Genomic DNA, 22,829 nt, shown 5'->3' with positions numbered 1-22,829 from the left:
TGTTGTTGCAGAGAGCCCATTCGTTTTTTTAATAACAAGCAGGAAAAGGTTGAAAGTTATAGTGAAATATGTAACCTTATTTGAGAAGAGTGATAATTTTTGAAAAATCTTAGGGTAATCAGTTTGTAAACAAAGAAAGCAAACTAGTAAGTTTATGTAGTGATCCAGTTGGGAGGAGGGGAATGAGATATGATATAATATAACATTGCCTGCCATTTTAGGCTTATTTTATAGCACTTCAGTTATTCAGTGTATTAAAGGCTTTAAAATGGGATCCTTTACAATATACTTACCCAAACTCAATGGGAAAAGGAAATTGCTATGTTGTGTTCAAATCTTGTTACAATAAAATCTTACTGCTATAGTTGACTGAAGAAGTAAGTATACTGATTCAAAAATGTTTTATGCCATGCAAGATGCTTGCTGTATATGTTTTATAAAGTAAATCAGGATGGAGGTTAGTTATTTAATGTGGGAGGTTTTATTGGTTTCTAAGTCATGGTACCTGATATAAAGAACAATAGCACTATGTAATAAACCTTTATTTTATTACTGATATATTTTGATTTACTTTTAAATACATTTGACAAGCAGTGGTGATTCAGTTTTCAGAATCTGGAGCCAGATTGCTAAATTCAAATCCTTATGTGACCTTTGCCAAATTATTTAAGACCAGGTTTCTCATCTGCCTTACCTGTTATAAGAATTGATTGAATTTATGCATGTAAAGCTCTTAGGGCCTGGCACAAAAAAATGCTCAATAAATAATAGTTATGATTATATATATATATATATATATATATATACACACACACACATCTTTAAGAAATACTGGTTTCTTAACGTGCTTTCTTTGGGAGACTGCAGAATCTTTTGCATGCAGTTCGTTCTGTAATTCTTTACTGGAGATTAGATCCTATGCAGTTTGTTTTCAAAGTTATGAGTAGGCATTTGGTAGCTTGTAGTGACTGCTAGGATGAGAAAGGAATGGTTGGTCAACTTTTGGTAGAGGCCCTTTTTGAGGAGTGGAGCAGTAGTGTTTTGAGCTGAGACCCATGGAGACAGCCTTTACCTTACCACCAAGCATTTCTTTCCCATCATTAGTCGGTTAAGAGAACTCACTAAAAAAACTCATAGTTTTTTGCTGGTCTGTTTTTCCTAAGACCTTTCGTCCCTCCTGAAGAGGCTTCCTGTTATCTTCTAACTCAGGAACAGGCTAGGCAGATTATAGGGTGCGCAGGGGCTGCTTCATGCAGTGTATGCAGTATGTGCCTTTGATGTCACAAATCCCTACATCTCTCTCTCTCTTCTCTTTTTGATATTTGATATCTGTTCTTGTTTATTTGTTATACTTAGAGTATCTCATTGTTGACTGGACTCAAACTTAGAGGCAGAAGCTCTCAGAGAGGACAGCCTACGTCTCTTGGCAGTCTGTTCCTGGCGTTTTTCTTTGCCTCCTTCACTCTCTTTGCCAAAAGTTTAGCATATTCTGCGCCCTCTTCCTTTTTTTCTTAGCACATTGTTTCTTCAGAGCAGTACACATGTTTGTGTTGCAGGACACGTGGAGTAACAGGATGCTGAATCTCGGGTGTTTTGTTCCTAGGTTTCTTACCTTCTTTGTTAGGGGTATTCTCAGAACATATTGGCGGACATCATCCTCTCCAGAGAAACTGAAATGTTTGCGGATTCTGCTAGCTCTTTTGGGTCCCAGGTGACAAGGCACAGTAGTATCAGGGAGACCAGGAATCTCCCCCAATCCTCCCCCCCCTTTTATTTTTTTTTACAATGACTAAGTTGAAAACAGGTTGGTATCCACGATGCAACCCTGAACACAGTTTCTCTTTCCCTCTCCAGTCCCCCTCGGCCTATAATAGGAATGCCCTTTACTCAGCAGCAGGTGGACTTGGCCATGGATCAGACACCCTGCTTCATGGGAAACCTTGCTTGTAGTTCCCACCACAGATATGAACCACACACCTCTCCCATTCTTCACCCAGAGCATCAGCAGCAACTTCTGTGGCAGTGCGCTTCTCGTCAAAGCTGCAGAGTTAGTGTTCATGGTCCACATCAGTGAGTTTCCGGCAGCCAGAGGCTGGGAGGGATATTCAGCTTCACCCTCAAGCAGCCCACTGCCTCGGAGGCACCACTAAAAAGAGCCCTGCTTCTCTTTATCTTAAATGCTTTCTTAACAACTCTCCATCACCCCGAGCCCCACAGATGCATATGAAACTGGGCTTTGATCTCACAGATTAGATCTGAGTGCTAGAATTAATTTTAAAACATTTCCACAAATAGAATAGTGGGGAAAATGAGACATGAAAATTTGAGAAGTATTTCAAATTCTGGGATTACTTAGCTCTAAAATCTTTTACCTATACTTCTGTATAGTGCTATATTTCTATATAATGTTTGGAAGCCAATTTTGTTTGCATAATTGAGCTAATTATACTTACATCAGCAATTTGGTATTAGAATAGGCTATAGAATAGAAATAATTTCTTTGTAGTAATGATTTTGTTGAAACAAAATTCTGTCTCTAATGCTTCTATGCTTTTTGTCATAGATCCTGTGATTATGGTTTATAAATTATTCTTACATCCTTTGCTCATCTGTTTTCTGAGTCGCGGTAACACTATTTCCCAGAATACTTAACACATTTAATTCAAAAAGGCAATATTTGCCTTTGCTCTGGTTGCCATAAGATAAAACTCTGAAGCATTCTAGATATATTACAGAAAGTTAATTCCTAGGAAAAATTATTTTATTTCTATTGGAGCTTTAGATGAGACTGGTATCTGTAACTGTAATATAGAAATAGTTACATAATTTCTATTCCACTTCAGCAAAATTCTTTTGACTGTACTGTAAAACTCTTAAATTATTTACCTGAGTTCTCTTATCTATCAAATATGTTAAAAAAAAACTATTAGAGAAAATTTTATAGGTGAATTAAGCTAAAGTGTTCAGTCATTATGCATCCATTTTACCTTTTCTGCATTGGCTAGTTGAACAACGGTTCCAGTGGTGTGTACATTAGTCTGTAATGTTTCCCACAGTTCTCACCAGGGAAATATGTGAAATTCACTAAACTAATTGAAAAGTTTTTACTGTCTTTGTGACATGACAAATTCCTGAAAATTAGAGCTTTCTAATGAGTCAAGCTATATAGGTAGTGTGTAAAAAGTCGATATATTGCTATAAGATGCCATTTAATAAGCATTTAGACATATTTGGCTCAAATGTGTTCTGTGTATTTTAATCCTCTTAAGTGATTTGTAATATTTAGATCTATTTTCCCTGTGGGGTTAGATAGAAGTAAGGTGTTTACAATCAGTGAATTGCTTCTGGGTAGAGTGTAACATAAAGAGATTTTTCTGTAGTGAAGATTATAAAATATCATCACAGAAGAAAATGTAGACTGTTATGTTAAAAAATTAAGGCAGATTTTATAACATTGTAATTGAGGAACTCTATACCCCTTTGACCAACTTTAGCTTATTAGCCTTTCTTCCTGGCTTAGGCTTCAAACAATAGCACTGTCTCCAAGACCTGCCTTAACTGTTTCCCCCTGTCCCCAGCCATAAAAGTCTGATTTAGGACCTGTGTTTTCTTTGTTGCAACTTCTTTGGGTCAACGGGGGCTTGAGGATGTGGATTGAGTATACGTCTCTTCCTACTGCTTTTAGTTTGTAATTATTTAACTTTCTTTAATTTATTGATTTTAGAGAGAGAAGGAAAGGGGGAAGAGAGAGAGGGAGAGAGAGAGAGAGAAAGAGAGAGAGAGATTTGTCGTTCCACTTATTTATGCATTCATTTGTTCCTTCCTTCCAGAGATCGAACCCTCAATCTTGGTGTATCAGGATGACACTCTAACCAACTGAGCTATCCTGCCAGGGCATGTAATTATTTAACTTCTAGTTTCACTGTTAATACTTTTTTCCCCTCCTAGACTCACTTATGTAGAGTAGTGTCATTCAGAAGGCTGCTTCCTTTATTGTTTCTTTTCCTGATGGCTGTGTTATACGCTGGACCTAAGTTCATTGCCTCATAAATGTTGGCGTTGGGAGAGATTATTTCCTGTCTGCCTCATTTTGCAAATAAGTTTTCCGCTAGAAAGTAAAGATGGGTGGAACTAGAGGCCTTCACTAAATCTTGATCAGTTTTTGTTTTCCCAGCACCTAGAAGAATGCCTAACACACAGTAGGCACTTAAACCTACTTGTTGAATGAAAGGAAATGAGGTCCAGAGAGGCTAAGTGAAATAGTACATTGGAATCTACATTATAACATAGGCTATGTTAAATTAATATTGGTTATGAACGTACTCTAGAAGGCTTTAGAAAGATTAGTTATTTGTTAGTAGTATTAATACAATAGAAAATCATTATTCTTATTTAAAAATAAATTACCTGTATTTATTAGGGATGCTTTTCATTATGTGTAACAGGACACCTGATTACCAGTGGCTTAAACTAATGAGGATTTACTTTTCTTACATAAGAAATTTGAAGGTAGGTATCTGCTGACTGGCTTAGCAGCTCAGCAGTGTCAGGATTCTTGTTCTGTATTTTCTTGGCCTGTCCTTCATGGCTGCAAGAGGGCTGCTCCTGTTCTGAGGTGTCACCTCACTTTTCTGTTTGAGGCTTCACAAAGGGGCTTGGATTGACAGCAGCATCTCTTTTCATTTTACCAGGAAACCAGAAGCCTTACTGGAACATCTCTCTTCTTTTTACTGGAAACTGAAAGCCTTCCTGGAAGCCTTGTAGCACAACAGACTCCTCCCAGCCCCTGCTTTTTTTTCTTCTTTTTTGGGGGGCCCTTTAAGAGGAAGTCCTGAGACTCCAGAAGCCCTCCATCTCACTCAGCCACACCCCCACAATTTTGTTTGTTTGTTTGGTTTTTTAATCCTCACCTGAGGATATGTTTTTATTGATTTTAGAGAGGGGGAGAGAGAGTGAGAAACATCTATCTGTTAGCTGCCACTCACGTCCCGACCAGGGATTGAACCCGAAACCTGGGTATGTGCCCTGAGTGGGAATCGAACCTGCCACCTTTTGGTGTATGGGACCATGCTCCAACCAACTGAGCCACCAGGCCAGGGGAGTGGTATTGATTTTTTTTATTTCATGTTTTTTATTGTTAGTATGCATAAATGTCATTGATTTTTATTTGTTGATCTTATATTCTGTCACCTTGTAGAACTTATTAGTTGTAGGATTTTTTTTTTGGTAAATTCCTCGGGATTTTCTATATATATAATCATGTTATCTGCGAAAAAGGACAGTCTTCTTTCTTTCTTTATACTTTGTGTACATTTTATTTCCTTTTTCTCTTTCATTATGCTTTCTCGACCTCCCTGTACTATGTTGAATATGACAGATGAGATTGGACATCTTTACCTGGTTCCTGATCTTAAGGGGGAAAGAATTCATTCAGGGTTTCACTGTTAAGTATGATGTTAGCTGTAGGATTTTTGGCACATGCTCTTTATGTGTCTGAGGAAAATACCATCTAGTCCTAATTTTCTGAGTTTTTTATTTTTATCATGAATGGGTGTTGGATGCATTATAGATGTTTAAAAATACTTCGAGGGAAACTGGACCATTCTTTTTAGTTGGAAATAGGGTAGTGTGTGAACAATAGGATGCTAAAGTCTGAATGTTATCTAACATACAGTATGTAAGCACCAAGCACATTACCTGACTCTTAATCAACGTCACTTATTTCTCCACATTAGGGAAAGATTTATGAATATAATTACATGTGAATATTCTTTTTTTTTCTTTGGCTTTTAAAATAAATGTTCCTCTGATATATAAAAACCTCACATTGTCAGTATCTATATTGGTCCTGCCACTGGCATTGTTCCCATAAAACTGACCTTTAATTTCCTATTAGGGGAAAAAATACCTCCATGTGGATAGAGGCATGTTCTGCTTTTCATAGTGCTTTTAATTTTTTTGTTGGTTTTTGTGGCAGCTATATATTCTTATATTGCCATCAGCCTGCCTCTTCCATCTCCTCAAAACTTAGAAAAAAGAAGATAAAAATGGTGTTTACAGAGAAGTTGCAAGAGCATTGTAGACAATGTCTTTTTCTCTTTTGAAGCCGTTTGGTAATGAGCTGCTCACTCGCTGCCTCATCACCCATAGACTGAGTGTCTGCTTCCTGTGCAGTTATTTTCCCACCGAGCCACAGCACAGCCTTCAGACCCAGGGAGCCGACACGGGCGCCACTCCCAGCTAACCCTCAGACCCCGAGCATGTTATTTCCACAGTGTCCTTTGCAGCAGGAGGGTCCCTTTTGGGATCACATTTTGCGTTGAATTGTCGTGTCTCTTTAGGACTTCTATTCTGGACTGTTTTTTTCTCTCCTTCTTTGCCCTGTTATCTTTGACATTTTAGAGGAGGGCAGGCTAGTTATTTGAATGATTGTCCCACTATTTGTGTTTGTCTGATGTTTCTTTAGAGTAGGTTCAAGTTAATGCGTCTTTGGCAGGAATATCTTATCTTCAGTAGTGATGCTGTTTTCCTCTCAGTGCATCCTCTCAGTAGCCCCTGACTTTGATATGCCCCATTATTGGTGATGTTAACTTTGATCAGTTGATTAAGGTGATGTCTGCTGAGTTTCTCCACTGTAAAGTTATTTTCCCCCCCAGTGTAGTTAATATGTATTTTGTGAGAAAGTTCTTTGCGGCTATGTAAATTTCCTGTTCCTCATCAGACTGTCACATCTCTTAAACCCCTGTACTTGACACCTTCTGCCTCTCTGCAAAGATGCCCTCCTCACCCCTCCTGGACCCCAGCACCTATGGGCCCACTCTCCTGAAACTGCACAGGGCCATCTTCCTGTGTGTACACTCTCATCACCCCTTTTATGCTCTGACAAGAGATGTCTGGTGGCTGCCGCCACCTGCCCCATGTGGGTGCCTTCTTCACCTCCCTTGGGCTTGGACCCTGCAGGCCAGGCTGCCCTTTGGTGTACATGCCCGTCTCCCTGTGCTCCAGCTCTGCTACCCCGTGCTCAGCTGCCCCTGCAGGGATGTCCTTGCTTTGCTCCAACTCTGAGATCCTGAGCTGGGCTGCCTGCCTGGGTGGACGCTCTCCTTGTGGTCACTCCTACTTTACTTCTTGAGCATTGATACCCCATGCCTAGTCACCCTCCTGTACAGATGCCATCCTCAAACTGCTTGTGCTCGGACACCCTCTCCTGTTTGGATGGGCTCTCCTCAGACTGCCACCCACCATCCCATAGCCCAGCTGCTGCCCCACTGATGGCTCTGTACTGAAATGGTATAGAAGGGTGGTAGGGGGGAATCCAGCCTCCTCTTAGTTGGTTTGTTCTTGTTCAGTCCCTCTCTTTGCCATTTCACCTCTTCTTTCTACTTCATAGCTCTTTTCATGAGGAGTAGTTAGATATAATTTATAACATTCTCACTGTAAAATTTAGTTTCCTTAGAGAAAAAGAGATGACTACTATCTGTGAATCAATGTACAAACTTCGTTGTTTTGGGCATCATGAAAGAAATCGTCTGTGTACACGTTAGTAAGGACAGCCCATGCCAGAGCACCTAACCTCAAAGGGAAGACTGGTAGTGCAGCTTCAGAGTGCTGCAGCTCAGCTTAGAGACCGAGCCCGCCCTGGCCCTGCCTCCTGGTCTCCAGCGTATGATGACTCTTTGCACGTCACAGCACCTTTCCCTGTTCCCTCATCCATGAGATAGGGAGTGTAAATACCTACCTCATGGGGCTCTTGGGGAGCTCAGATGAGATAAGGCATTTGAAAATGCTTTGTAAGTATAAAATGCTATGCAAATGTCATTTAGTTCTAATTTATTGCATAGCCAAATTGAAATCCATAGGAAATTAAGTCAAGCATTTTAATTGTGCTTGTGATTTCTAGGCAAATTTCCTCTGATTCATAAGGCAGAGAAGAGGTCAGCATAGTTTCTGTGTGTCACTACCACTCTAAGTCCATTGTTCTGTCACCATTACTCAGTCAGGCAAACACTCCTCTTTGAAGTCCTGCCCACCCATTATAGCTCTGTGACATATTTCCATCCTCTTGATGAGTTTTAACCCCAGTGCACAGTAGTCCTCCTCACCCCAGTGCCTGTTGTCTGTTGTCTTTGGTGACATGGGCACCATTGACCTTCCGTGAGCGCTTTGATGTCCTTACAGTTGCTTGTGGCACAGTGTGCTTGCATACTCACTGGATAAGTCACTTAAAGTGAATATGTCTGATGCTGAAGTTACATTTTTCTTCTCCCTGCGCCTCCCTAGTGCTTCCATTTACGTAACTGCTATCACTCTTTGAATTAGCTTCTAGGTTAGAAACCTTTAATTCTTCCTGCTGTCATTTCCCATATGTAGTTACTAAGTTCTTTTATTTTTGCAAAAATCTCCTTTCCACTTGAGCCTTTGTTTCCCCATAATTAACAGCCTACCTCTGGCCCTTGTTACCTAAACTCTCACCTATCGAAATAGCCTTCCTCAAGGCCAGTGTTAGAACCTTGGCTGCCAGGTCCATGCCCAGGCCTCTGCTGAGTAATTGGATGAAGACCCTTGGGGCCTAAGCCAGCTTCGAGGAGCCAGCCCATCCAAATGAGCCACTCAGATGAGACAGAACATGTCTCCAGAGGCCTGTAAGGACCTCCAGATGGTAGGGATCAGCTTGGGGAAGAAATGCATTGTCAGGCCCAGACTCATGTTGGGAAGCCTCTGGAATCTAGGAAGACCTGCTGTCTAGAACATGAGCACCTAAATATAGCTACTGCTGACATTTCGGTACATTGCCTTCTAACCTCTTTTTAATGCACAGGGCTTCGTTTTTTTCTTTTTCTTTTCTGTAATTATAGTTATATGTATAAATTGCATAATCTCTGTTAGATGGAAAAGGCATTTTCCCATGATATGTTTGTAAGTACATTTTTTTTTATCAGTGCTCAGTGTTCCATAGAATGAAAGGTTGCTGCTGTCTTTGTTCTTGTTAGAACAGGAAAAGCCCCTGGAAGAAATACCAGATTCTCCATCAGAATTTGACCCCAGCTTCTGCTGAAAGCATTTCTCCAGTGTTAGCTGACAAGAACCAATCTGTTCGTCTCCTCATTGGGCTCCATGCTTACTTATTAACATGCCACTCTGCCACCCTGATCTTTGCTGCTTTGTTTGTTCATGCTTGCTTGGTTTCTTTCTCTCCTCTACTTCTCTTCTCTCCACCCATCCGTCCGCCTGCCTGTCCATCTGTTTGTCCATCTGTCCATCCACTCACCTACCCACCCATCCACCCATCCACAATAAATGTATATTCTTTTCCAAGTCCTGAGCTCATCTCTGGGGATTTAAAGATGATAGTCCATTGAGAGACTCATATTGAGGGTGGGACATATTTAGGAATCTTTGCCAGGATGTGCCATGAGCTCATCTGTAAGCCCAGGGGAAGCAATGCCTTACTCTTTTTGAAGAACCACATTACAAAAGGCTTCCTAGGGGAGGTGACTTACAACCTAGCTGAGAATGAAGAGTAGGAGTTTTCTAGGGCAGGTGGGTGGAAGAGACTTTTAGGCAGAGGGTGCAGAAATGAGAACAGTGGTGGTGATGTAGCTCATTTTTGTCTCTAATTTTCTCATTGTTTTATTTTTTAAACAGCTTCTTTGAAGTAACTCTCATAGCATACACCATTTAAAGTGTACAGTTCAGTAGCTTTTAGTATATTCAGAGTTGTGCATCCATCACTACAGTCAATGTAGGACATTTTCATTACCATGAATAGAATCTCCTCAACTGTTACCCCTTAGCCTTCTAGCCTTCCCAGCCCCAGGCAGTCACCAACCTCCTTTCTGTCTCTTTGGACCTTTCATTTAAGTGGAATCATGCAGCACATGTTACCTTGTGACTGACCCCTTTCACCTTGTTTTCAAGGCCCTTCAAACATGTATCAGTATTCTTCAAACATGTATCAATTTCTTTTTATTGCCTAATATTTCTGTGTATGGATATACCACATTTTATTTATTCAGTTATCAGTTGATGGACATTTGTGTGCCCCCCCCCCCTACTTTTTCGCTATTAAGATAATGCTGCTATGAGTATTGATGTACACGTTTTTGTGTGGACATACATTTTCATGTTTTTAGAGTTTATACCCCGGAGAGAAATCCCTGAATCATATGTTAACTCTTTGCTTACCAGTTTGAGGAACTACCAGACTATTTTCCAAATCAGCTGTACTAATTTACATTCCCATCAGCAATATCTGATGGTTCCAGTTTCTCTACATCCTCACCAACACTTGTTATTATTCCATTTTATTTTTATTATAGCCATCCTAGTAGATGTGAAGTGGTATCTCATGGAAGTTTTGGTTTGCATTTCCTGATGGCTATTGGTGTTGAGCATCTTTTCATGTGGTTAAGTGTTATTTGTATATCTTTGGAGAAATGTCTATTCAGATCTCTTTTTGCCCATTTTTAATTGGATTATTTGTCTTTTTATCATTAAATTATAATAGTTCTTTATATTGTCTATTTTTTAATCAAAATTAAGACTACAATATATTATTTTTTACTTTGTAACTAGAAATGAGTTAGGTAATCAAAATATAATTGAAATCACCTAAAAGAAATAAAATTTAAATCTGAAAAGTAGATTTGGAATTAGGGGATATTAATATTAATTTTAAAAGGTGGTAACATTGCCTTAGCCGGTTTGGCTCAGTGGTCAGAGCATTGACCTATGGACTGAAGAGTCCCCAGTTCGATTTCAACCAAGGGCATATACCTTGGTTGCTGGCTTGATCCCCAGTCTCAGTTGGGGCACATGCTGGAGGCCACCAATCCATGTGTCTTCCTCACATCGATGTTTCTCTCCCTCTCCCCTCTCCCCTCTCCCCTCTCCCCTCTCCCCTCTCCCCTCTCCCCTCTCCCCTCTCCCCTCTCCCCTCTCCCCTCTCCCCTCTCCCCTCTCCCCTCTCCCCTCTCCCCTCTCCCCTCTCCCCTCTCCCCTCTCCCCTCTCCCCTCTCCCCTCTCCCCTCTCCCCTCTCCCCTCTCCCCTCTCCCCTCTCCCCTCTCCCCTCTCCCCTCTCCCCCTCCCTCTCCCTCTCTCTGAAAAGCAATGGAAAAAATATCCTTGAGTGAGAATTAAAAAATAAATAAAAAGATTAAAAATTGACCTGCCATTTTACCCAGTGATCCCACTTCTAGGAATATATCATAAGGAACCCGAAACACCAGTTACAAAGAACTTATGCACCCCTATGTTCATAGCAGCGCAGTTTACAAATAGCTAAGATCTGGAAACAGCCCAAGTGCCCATCAGTAGATGAGTGGATAAAAAAGCTGTGGCACATTTATACCATGGAATTTTATGCAGCTGTAAAAAAGAAGGATCTTTTATCCTTTGGAACAACATGGAAGGAACTAGAAAGTATGGTAAGTGAAATAAGCCAGTCAGAGAAAGACAAGTACCACATGATCTCACTTATATGTGGAATGTAATAAAATAAACTGATGAACAAAGTGGACATAGAAGCATGGAACAGACTGAGGGATCTCAGAGGGAAGGCGGGGAGGGGGGAGTGGGTGGGGAGAGATTGATCAAAGAACTTATATGCTTATAAGCATAGCCCATGGACACAGACATTGGTATGGGGAAAGCCTGGGGGTGGGATGGATGCAGGGTGGAAGGGATCAATGGGGATAAAAAGGGACACCTGTAATATTCTCAACAATAAAGATAAACTTAAAAAAAAAAAATAAATAAATAAATAAATAAATAAATAAATAAATAAATAAATGATGGTAAAACATTAATACATTCCACAAGTCAAATTCTAGTTAAATGATCTTAGTAATTTCATTAAGATGATTTTCTCTATCTGTATTCAGTGGTGTCAGATACTTAAATACTCACTTCTCTCCTTAGAAAGTCCCCAGCCACAGAGACAAATGAGTAAAATTTTCTAATGGCTCTTCTTTCCCAAATAGTCCTTTACGGCGGTATCTTTCCTTTTCTTTATAGCTGCTTATTCTTGGTCTCAAATTGGTAAAACATATTTGTAATTTTAGGAAGTGTGGTACTGTCTTTTTATGAATATCTGTCAATCAAGTGAACAATAGTTATTGGATGCCTGCTGAGTGTACAGCTGTGCATTTTGTTTCTTCCTGGGAGTCATAGTCAAAATATCTAACATCGATGTAGCATGAGCACTGACAAATCAGAGTGGACATGGCCTTAAAGTACTTCACTCATGTTCAGTTTCACTGTTTCATTCATAGATCTTTGATGTTATTTTTGTTTGTACTTTGAAGTCTAGCAAACCAATGCCTAGTCTGTAGCTTTATTTTTGATTTGGATCCTTCCTCTCTTAGCAGTGTCCAGTGGGCCTTTTTCTTTTGATAACCAAATTGGTAATTATTTTGACCCAGTAAGTTTGCTGGTTCAAATCCAGAGAGAGCTTTTGTATTAGAGATACTATTCTGCAGATATTCTAAACTTCCCTTCAAGGAGATACTTCTGTACTCTGGAATTGGTCCTGGAAAGGTACCATTCCTAGCGGATGACTTGCATTATTGATCTGTGCTAAACAATTGAGGGTTGTATATAATCTGAACAGATACCAGATGTTTAGCAAATTTGCTAGGAGTGGCTTCTCTTGGTGGTTATGATTTTCTCCTTGGCTAATTAGAACTCTTTCATATATCATTTTAAAAATATTTTGAATCATGAAGGAAATTTTCCATGGAATATATGAATTTAAGGTACAATTGGACTGGCTGCTCTGCAATGCCACCTTTGCATTGTCCTGGGCCTGACTCCTCGCTCTCTGCAGCCACCTCCTCAGTGTGCCCCCTCTGTGACCTGGGCCCAGGCAGCTTTATTGCTAGAATCCCCCAACTCTGGGCTTCTTCGTATTCTGCTGAATTGGATCCCTGATGTGCGCCACCATGCCAGGTGCAGCTGTGGACCTCAGCTCTGCAATCGCCACCAGGGGCAAAAGGAGACGAAGGAAGTTGTGGGGGGGGTGGGGAGTAGAAGAGAGGCACCTGCTAATGGGGACACCCATGAGGAAATCGGGGAGCATGTCTGACAGGGAGGTTTAAGAAGAAGAGGAAGAAGGAGGGAGGAAGAAGATGGGGATGAAAAGGAGGCTGGGGCAGCTGCTGTGGGCAGGCGGGCCGCCCAAGATGGTATGGATGACAGTGTTGACACCAAGGTGCAGAAGACAGAGGAGATGACTAGACAGCAAAAAGGGGAAAGGTGTTTTTTTTTTAAAAAAAAAGGCTGCCATGACCCATTTCCCCTCTCACCTCCCATCTCAGAATCCAAACATGGTCACATCAAGTAGAGACCCACCCAGCTGCCCATGCAGCCAGACTTCGAGGTGACTTTGTGAGAGGGGCGGAGAGAGAACCAAAACTTCCAAGGCTCTGCTTGTTTCCTAAAAGTATTTTAAAGAGGAAAGTTTGTAGTTTTAATTTACATTTTATATTTTTATACATATATTTTATTTTATTTTATTGTTTTTTTTACATAGGGGCAGCTATTTTTAATGATCTCTAATGACCAGATCGGCCTTTGGGGCATTCTCTGTCATATTCCTGACTCTGCTTGTGGTGTGATCATGTTCATTATAATCTCAAAGGGGGGGAAAACACCTTGCAGAAAAGGTGAAAAACAACAAAATAGTCTTATTCCCAGCGTGCCTGTAACTTTTTGTGTATGTGCTTAGCTGTATTATAAGTATTTGGTTTTATGATATGGTTAAAAAAGCCAAAGAAGAAACATTTATTTTTTTTAATTGCCTTTGAAGCTACTATTTATTTATTTTTTGGTCTGTTTGATGTATGTGTGAAACAGTGCTGTCCAACAATAAACTGGAATTTTATTTTGCTGAGTTGTTCTAAAAAAAAAAAAAGGATACGATTGTATTTCTTAAACTCTATTTTTGTGTGTGTAGTAAATTCTCAATAATGACTTATTTATTTAAAAAATATGTCTTCATTGATTTCAGAGAGAGGAAGGGAGAGGGAGGGAGGGAGATAGAGATGGAAACATCAGTGATGAGAGAGTCATTGATGAGCTGCCTCCTGCACGCCCCCTACTGGGGATCAGGCCGCAACCCAGACATGTGCCCTGACCAGGAATCGAACTGTGATCTCCTGGATCCTAGGTCGACGCTCAACCGCTGAGCCACGCCAGCTGGGCAATAATGACTTATTTTTATCTTACCAAAATATAGTTTTAAGTAGCTGCCAATACTATATATCTTATTTACCCAGTTTTCAATTATCCATATATTTAGATCTGTGACCATTAAAACAAGACAACTCTTGCTTTCCTTTGGTTCCTTGATAGTTTTCTAAGTTGCCTTAATGGCAACCATAGGAGGCAGGAGACAATTGCTGGTCTAGGTGAGACATGATGACTTCTACGAGGGTCGCACAGTGGAAATAAAGAGCAGACGTATTCACATTGTTTTGGAGGTGAAATCTTTGGGGAGATGTTGGATTTGCAGTGGGGGGTGGTGAGTTGAAAGAAATGATTAAAAATGACCCCCAGGTTTCTCGTTTCAATGTTTGGGTAAATGTGCCGTTTATGAAAATGGGAAAGACTGGAAGAAATAAGGTTTAGTCATTTGCCTATTGGCTCTATGATTCAGTTTTCTGACTTTCTCTGTCCTGTGTATTGTATGGAGCTACACTTTGCAGTCTTACTTACCTTTTGGCTTTTGTGGGTGGAGCTGGTTAACAGGAGGCACTGATGGAAAACTGAAGGATAGGAGTTGAGAGAGGGTAGGGTATTTTCTTCCCTCTCTTCTTACTCTGGTTTATGTCTCAGGAAATGCCAGTTTCATTTCCGTGGCTTCAGTTCCTATCAGACGGCTCCTTTGCAGTCCCAGCTCCTGACAACGTACAGCACCAGTTGGTGCTCTGGTCCCTGCCAAATGATCACAGCTTCTAGGCTCTCCCAGTGTGTCTCTCTAGCCCTTAGGCTGATGGTGGTTTCCTGCTGTTAGCACCTCAGGGTTGCTTCCCCATTCCCCATTTGGTGTGTTGGCTTTTTCATCACCTGTGTAACAACCTTTTTGTATTAATATTTCTTTATTTTAATACCTAGAGTGGTTTTTGCATTCCTAATTAGAACCTTGTGAGTACAAGGGTGAAAATTTGAGAGGTCCGTTTTGGAAATGGTCTGTGTCAATTTTAATATTTCTTTGGTGCATTTCATTGGAGATGTTATTAGGTGAGTTGGATAGTGAGCTCAGATGGACATCCGAACTGAAAGTATACATTTGGGTGTCATCTCTCAGAGTAATGGTAGTATTCAGACCATGAGAGGAATGGTTGTAATCATCCGGTGAATAGAAGGGGAGGAAACCAAAATCTAGGTCCTAAGGACTCTAGTGCCTGGAGGGCAGAGGGGATGGATAAAGTAGAGGGGCCAGGGAGGTAAGAGGAAAATAGGGGAGTGATTCTGATGGCACCATAAGGAAAAGAGTGTGTAGCTGTCTCTGGCATTTGGTATCGGTTCCCATAGTGAAAGTGTTTTATGGAAATGGTGGCAGTTGAAGATCTTCACCAAAATGAAGTGGAAGAATGAATGGGAGCTGACAGAATATGTAGAGCTGGTACGGAGACAGTTCTTTCAAGATGTTTGACTATGGAAGGAAGTCAAGAACTGGGGAGATAGTAGGAACATTAAGACAAGCTACATTTTTTGCAGTTGCTTTTTTACTTTGAAAATACTTAATTTTTGAATAGGTTCAAAAATAAAAAGTTATAGGAGGGAAAGTCTTTCTCTTACCTTGTTGCCCATCAATTCTGTTCTTATTACCCTTCCCAGTCCCAACCATTGTTATTTGTTTCTGCTGTACATCCAAACATTTTTATACAAATGCAAGCAAATGTGAAAATGTATTCTAGAGTTCCATTGGTAGCATAATGTATGTGTTTTTTAGTGTCTTATTTTTTTCTCTGAAAAATATGTCCAGAGATCTTTCTATGTTAGGACTGGAAGTTATTCATTCTTTTTTTTTTTTTTTTTTTTTTTGAGGGGGAACAGCTTTATAGGAGTCTTAATTCTGAATATACTAAAATGTCTTTAACCAGTCCTTTTTACTCTAACAAATAGTGCTGCAATGAATGACCTTGCATGTGTGCAGTATGTTTATAGTAGGCTAAATACTTAGAACATCACGGTCAGAGGATATGCATTTGCCTTTTTGGTAGGTATTGTCAAATGGCCTCCATAGGTGGTTTCCTAGTTTACTTTCCCACCAGCAATGCGGGAGAGTGCCTGCTTCCTCACAGGTACATCAGCATGGTGCGTTATCAAACATGGTGTTTTGACAATATAGGAAGTGGAAAATGATAAAGTTTTTTTCCTTAGTACAGTTTTAATTTTCATTTATTAAGAATGGGGTTGAATATCTTTTTGCATGTTCAAGAGCCATGTCTTTTGTGTGTGAACTCTCAGTTCTTATTCTTTGCTCCTTTTTGGAGAGGGGAGGTTCGATTTTTGTCTTCTCAATTTTTGAATTTTATTATGCCTAAGGACCTAAACGCTCAGTGTGGCAGGAACATAACATGCAAGGTAGGCATGGTGAGCACTGGCTTAGGGTAGAGGTGTGGTGACCAGATCACGAAGTGCCCTATAAATTTCGTTTGGTGTGTATATTGCCTCTTCGTTGATAAACCTATTTACAACGTAGAAGTAGATGGCTTATTGTGGATTCTTTAGAGGTAGTAACTTCTGAACTAATTATGTGTCAGGATCAACACAGTACTTTAATTTGGAAAGAGGACGGGAATATTAGCAATGTCCTATTTTACAGTTAGTCAAAGGTATTGTCTTGCACTCTGATTTTGATTGTTGCCAGGCCTACTTAGCTATGTAATTAATTTTCATTAGTTATTGGTAGAGTTTTCCCAGCTTTTATTTATCATTAAAAGAAAAAAAATCCCCCCCCCCCCTTTAAATAGTGAATAGAGTTCAAACTGACCCGTGATTTCCTCATTTTATTTTTGCAAAGTGCTCAGCTGGACTACGCAGGTTTCTCCGCTATCTGAACGTAGAGCATTCCCATAAAACCTTTACTAAGGTGGAATGGCAGAAAATGAAGAGGCAGTTACCATTATTTATATGGAAAAGTTTTTCAGTTTTCCGAGATCCAAAAAATAACCTACCAAATCATACCAAGTAAGACACAGAGCCTAAAATAATAGGACCATGTGGTAGAAGCAGTGTCCCCTCGAGGCTCAGGGTGCACACTGCCTCTCTAATGGCTCTGCATTGCAAATGCTGAATGCTATTTTCACTTCTTGGCCCCGTCCCCCCTTTCTTTTTAGTAAAAGTGAAAATTCTCTTTGGATTTCTTTTGGTTAGCGAAAACAGGTTTTACAGTAGGTCTTTCGAAAAAGTAAAGTGGTGTAACCAGAACTTTCGACAAGCGGGGAATACCTGTATTTTTAAAGAACAAGCTCGTGGGAGTCATCTCCAAGAACAAGCGCTTCCCCCTAGGAGTTTCTGTGTTCGACTTCATTCAGAAACACACCGATAATCACCAGCATGAAATAGTGGAGGGTCAGCTCTTGCTCTGAGTATTTCAGACTGGGACCTGCAGATGCTCCTGGCTGTCTGACTCTTCTTTCTCCTTCCCTTTCTCTCCTCTCCTCCTCCTTCCTCTGTTCCCTTCTCATCCTTCCTGTCTTCCAGCTCTAGCTCGCTAAAGGGAGAATGCTTTCTCATGGGTCACTTTGTTTTTGTAAAAAGATCTTGAGGCCCTGGCCGGGTAACTCGTTGGTTAGTGCATTGTCCCGCTACGCCAAGGTTTTTTTTGATCCCCCGTCAGGGCACATATGAGAATCAACCAGTGAATGCATGGAGAGGTGGAATAACACATCGATGTTTTTTTCTCTCTTTTGCCCCCCAAATCAATTAAAAAAAGGATTTTGAAAACATGGTTACTTGATGCTATGCTTTACACAGTCCCTATAAAGAACAATAAGTGAAATGTAAAAGAAAAAAATCCATTGACCAGAATTTAAAATTTTAATTTAGCCTTATTGATTTTAAGAAATTATTTTTCAAGATGTACCATAAAGGTGCTTTTAAATTTTTTTTTAATCCTCATGAGAGGATATTTTTTCCCATTGCTTTTCAGAGAGAGCAGAAAGGAGAGAGGGAGAGAGAGAGAAGGAAACGTTGATGTGAGAGAGACGAATTGATTGGTTTGCCTCTAGCATGCACCCCGTGGGCCGACATTCTAACCACTCTGCCAAACCTGCTAGAGTTGAAGTTCTTTTATTAAAGCTTACTCTATTCCCTAAGGGTTTAGTAGGCATTCAGTTATTTGTATTAATATCAATACACACCCTGGGTGTGAATAAGCATTAGTGGACCTTTGTTCTGTGGTAAAAAGACTCCCCTTTTCTACCAAATTCTGTTGGGTCCAAAACATTCGAACATTTCCCCCTCCTTGTTGTGTTCTTAGTGGATTTTTATTTATATCCACATGCTTAATTGCCTTACCTGAGTCTGTGGATAGACTCCTCGTACTGTTTCATGCCGCTCCTTCAGTTGACTTTCAAATGGAACAGTTGTGTAAGATGAATGTTTTGTTCTGAGTGGTGTTGATATGAACCATGCCCATCTCTTCCGTAATGCCATGATTATGCAGAAGCCTGCAGGGTGAAGGGAAGATTGGTTGCTGTGAGAGTCAGCCTGTGCTCTGGAGTCAGGATGCTGCACTCATTATTTATTCTCCCTTTACTTGCATGTCTCTCACTGATTACAGAAGCCAAGAGCTGACATGTTCAAGATCTCGGAAATTTTGGAAATAGCCAAACAGTTCCTTTTCAAGCCTGCTCATTAGTCTGTTTAGAAATGTCATGAGGCAACCTCAAGGCCATGTAATAATTCTATATTTTGTTTTTAGATATTGTCTGCATTATTTTTGATCAAGGGGTGAAGAGCCACTAATGAGGCATTCTAATTTCTTCAAACTGGCAGTCCCAGGAGACAGTTTGTCTGGATCTCTCACCCTGGCTACTCCCATTCTGTGTGATTTTAGGCAAGTTACCTTTCCTTTCTAGGCCATGGATCCTTCCTCTATACAATTTGAGTAAAAATGAACCCACCACAAATTTGGAGGATTGAATGGAAAAAAACAAAAAAAAAGATATGACATACTTGACTCATTTCTGGACACATAATATCCACTCAGTGATGCCAGCTATTTTTGTCATTATTGCTAATCAGATTTTTATTACTTTAGATTTAAGAGTAATTTATTTTGCATAACGGGCTCGATCCCCAGTCTGGGGTGTGCAGGAGGCAGCCCATCAATGACTCTCTCATCATTGATATTTCTGTCTCTCCCCCTCTCCCTCTTCTTCCCTCTCTTTGAAATCAATAAAGATATATTAAAAAAAAAAAAAAAGAGTAATTTACTTTGTGTATGTAAAGAAATAGTTTGGAAAGTGAATGTGTTTACAGTTTGTTTTTCTATCCTTACACTCAAAGTGGGTGGTGCATCATTGACCATCATTTTCTTGGTTCAGTGAGTACAATAGCTTTTAGCTGTGGGGAGAAAAGTCCCCTAGAAAATGTCTGTCAGGTCGCTGTTTTCATGATGGATCACAGCAGGGAAATAGTTTATGTTCTCACCTTAAAACGAAAGAACACTGTTGACGCTAAGCTCTATGGGACAGGAAACTTAAAAAAAAAGTAAAAAACTTGATTAGTTTTTATAAGTGAAAAAAGCAACACATGCTTTTAATAATTAAAACAATACAGATGAATATAAATGAAATATTAATGTGTCCCTTCTCAGGATTAAATTTTATAAAATTATAAAAGTAATATCATGCAATTTAAAAAAAGAGAAAGAATATAAAAGGTGCACATGAACCCTATATTGGAGGACAGCTGAACCTTCATCTTACTTCCAGGGACCGATGCCTCCAACAATTTCATATGTTTGCTTCTGGAAATCTTTTTTGCTTAGAACAGAATTTCTCTTTTTCACACAAATGAAACACAAATGAAATAAAAGACCTACTCTTCTGTACCTTGCTTTGTTTCCCCTGATGTTATAACAAAGATTATTATAAATTAGCACTTACAGATTTATCTTGTTTTTTTTAACAACTAAATGGTATTTTAGCTGCAGTCTCATAATTTATTTAGTCAATCTAATATAATGGACTTACAGGCTTTCTAAGTCTTTTGATTTGTCAGTAATCTTCAATGAGAATTTAAAAATTTATGTGTATAAATATGTATATTTATATATGTATATATGTGTGTATATATATGTGGGTATGTATATAAATATTCATGTATATGGTGCAAGTAGCCTACAAACATGTAGGAGAAATTCTGATGCGCATTTACATTTTTTTGTTCTTTTTTTTTTTTAAAATTGATTTTAGAGAGAGGAAGGGAGAGAGAAAGACAAACATTGATGTGAGTGAGAAACATTGATCAGTTGCCTCCCTCATGTACCCTGACTGGGGATCAAACCCGCAACCTAGGTATGTGCCCTGATCAGAAATTGAACCCATCACCTTTTGGTGTATGGGATGATGCTCCAACCAACTGAACCACCCGACCAGGGCAGAATTTAATTTTTTTTTTTTTAAATATATCTTCATTGATTTCAGAGAGAGGAAAGGAGAGGGAGAGAGAGATAGAAACATCAATGATGAGAGAGTCATTGATCAAGCCCACAACCTGGGCATGTGCCCTGACCGGGAATCAAACCCCAATCGCCTGGATCCTAGGTCGACGCTCAACTGCTGAGCCACGCCCGGCCGGGCCAGAATTTAAATTTTTGATAGCTATCCCTACATTACATTTCCAAGAACTTCCTCAGTGTTGACTGCCATCAGCAGAGGAAGAGGTTGCCAGTTTCCCCATTCCTTTGCTAGCATTAGGTAGTATCAGACTTTTTATTGTTTTCCAATTTGATATGAGAATATAGGATCTTATTTCATCTTTTATTTTAAAAATTCAGTAAGATTGATGTGTATTAGGATAAATTCCTAATCGATCAAAGATCTAAATGTTAAGCCATATATGTATTAGAAGAAAATATAGATAAATTCCTTGGTAATCTAGGAGTACAAGAGACTTTCTAATTATGACTCAAAATCCAGAAGCAATAAGAGAAGAAGTGGATAAATTTGAAATAAAATGTATGAAGAAGCTATAAAAAAGTAAAGTGATAAATGGGGAAAATATTGTAACCAATATCATAGACAAGTAATATTCTCTCTGTATATGTACTATGTTTATGTGTGTCACTAAATTAAAACTTAAAATGAAAATGACTAGCCTGATAGAAAAGTGAGCAAAAGATATGAACAGACTGAAAACTGAAAAAATACACACAAAAACCACAAAAAACTCCCATAAGCTTGCAAATGGTCCTTAAACATATGAGGAGATTACCAACTCATTCATAATAAGAGAAAGGCACATTAAAACCTTACCTGGCTTTCTGTTTCTCACCTGACTGACAAAAGTCTACAGGTTTGATAGCACACTCCATGGGTGATGCCAAGGATCAGCAGGCCTTGTCTTGTATTGCTCAGAGTGCAAAGTGAGACCCCTTAGGGAGGAGAATTTGACAGTATATAATGCATTTACCTATGAATTTATCCCTGACCCAACAATCCTACTCTTTTGGACTTGATTCCAAAGATAATCTGGGAATACAGAATGATATATGCACAGTGCTATTCATGGCAGCACTATGGCGTGATAATGAAAGAGTAAATAACCATATCTTGAGGTCTAGATTCCATATGGTTAGCCTAAAGTTTGTAGCCTTCCAAACCAGTCCTGACATCCCAGCTCAGGCATTGGCAGTATTTGGCTAATGTTCAGATGACTTTCAGTTCCATATTAGGAGTTAACAGTAGTGCTGTAGGCCAAATCTCGAAGTAGGTAAAAATCTTTTTTGGGGTCCTCTTCAAATCTGTTTCTCCAAGTGCAGTGCCTTTTTACTGCCTTTCCCTTCCTTGGTCCATTCTTGTCCATCTCCCTCACCCTTCTTTTCATAAGGGCTCCTCTGTAACTGCTTCTCCCTCCTGGGCACTGGAGGGCCTGGCATGAATGATCTGATTAAGGAAAGACCATAAAATGTTCATCTTCTCAGATATTTAATTCAGTAACCAAGTGAATTAAATCTACTTGTGGGCCTGGCCAGAGTGGCTCAGTGGTTGAGCATCGACCCATGAACCAGGAGATCACAGTTAGATTCCCGATCAGGGCACATGCCTGGGCTGTGGGCTCCATCCCAGGTGGGGTGTGTGCAGGAGGCAGCCGCTCAATGACTCTCTCATCATTGACGTTTCTATCTTTCTCTCCCTCTCCCTTCCTCTCTATGAAAAAAAAAACACACAAAAAAACTTCTAGTAGTATTATATTTGAACATTCATTTATTTTGGGTGATGAGGTTCTGGAAAGCCAGGTTTTCCGGTATTTCTTATTCTAGGTGGTGCCACTCGAAGATAACATGTTAAGCTCACTCATTTCTTCTGTTTTAGCTGCATTTTACCCACATCCTGTCTCTCATGTTAATGTTTGAAGTTGGGATATATGTTAAAATTAATAAGAACATGAATGTAATGTTCCACTCCTCTTGAAGAGCTGTTACTAAGCTGATAGTTTTTCTTATAGTTGATGGCATCTTAGAACCCAGGAAATGTGATCGTAAGGGGACCAAAAATGTGGAATCAGCATTCTTTATTGGCAAATAGCCACACATGATATTCCTTCTCACTCCCGTTCTGTAGTGAGTTTGTTTTCTGTGTTACTTAGT

General features: G+C 39.7%; 1 protein-coding gene and 1 pseudogene across 6 annotated transcripts in view; one reads left to right on the top strand and one right to left on the bottom strand.

Annotated features, from left to right (window-relative positions):
- CDKAL1 (CDKAL1 threonylcarbamoyladenosine tRNA methylthiotransferase) overlaps positions 1–22,829 on the top strand; it is a gene marked incomplete at its 5' end in the record, with an annotated part of 552,436 nt that overhangs the window by 67,271 nt on the left and 462,336 nt on the right. The window lies entirely within an intron of this gene.
- Positions 1,363–18,667, bottom strand: LOC308560380 (small ribosomal subunit protein eS6 pseudogene; annotated as a pseudogene). The gene is made up of 2 exons: positions 18,530–18,667; positions 1,363–2,166 (listed from the first exon to the last, which is right to left on the bottom strand). The product of its transcript is annotated as a small ribosomal subunit protein eS6 pseudogene (transcript).

Source organism: Miniopterus schreibersii, assembly GCF_964146895.1.
Source record: "Miniopterus schreibersii genome assembly, chromosome: 8".
NCBI classification, from domain to species: Eukaryota; Metazoa; Chordata; class Mammalia; order Chiroptera; family Miniopteridae; genus Miniopterus; species Miniopterus schreibersii.
This window is presented reverse-complemented; position numbering and strand designations above follow the sequence as displayed.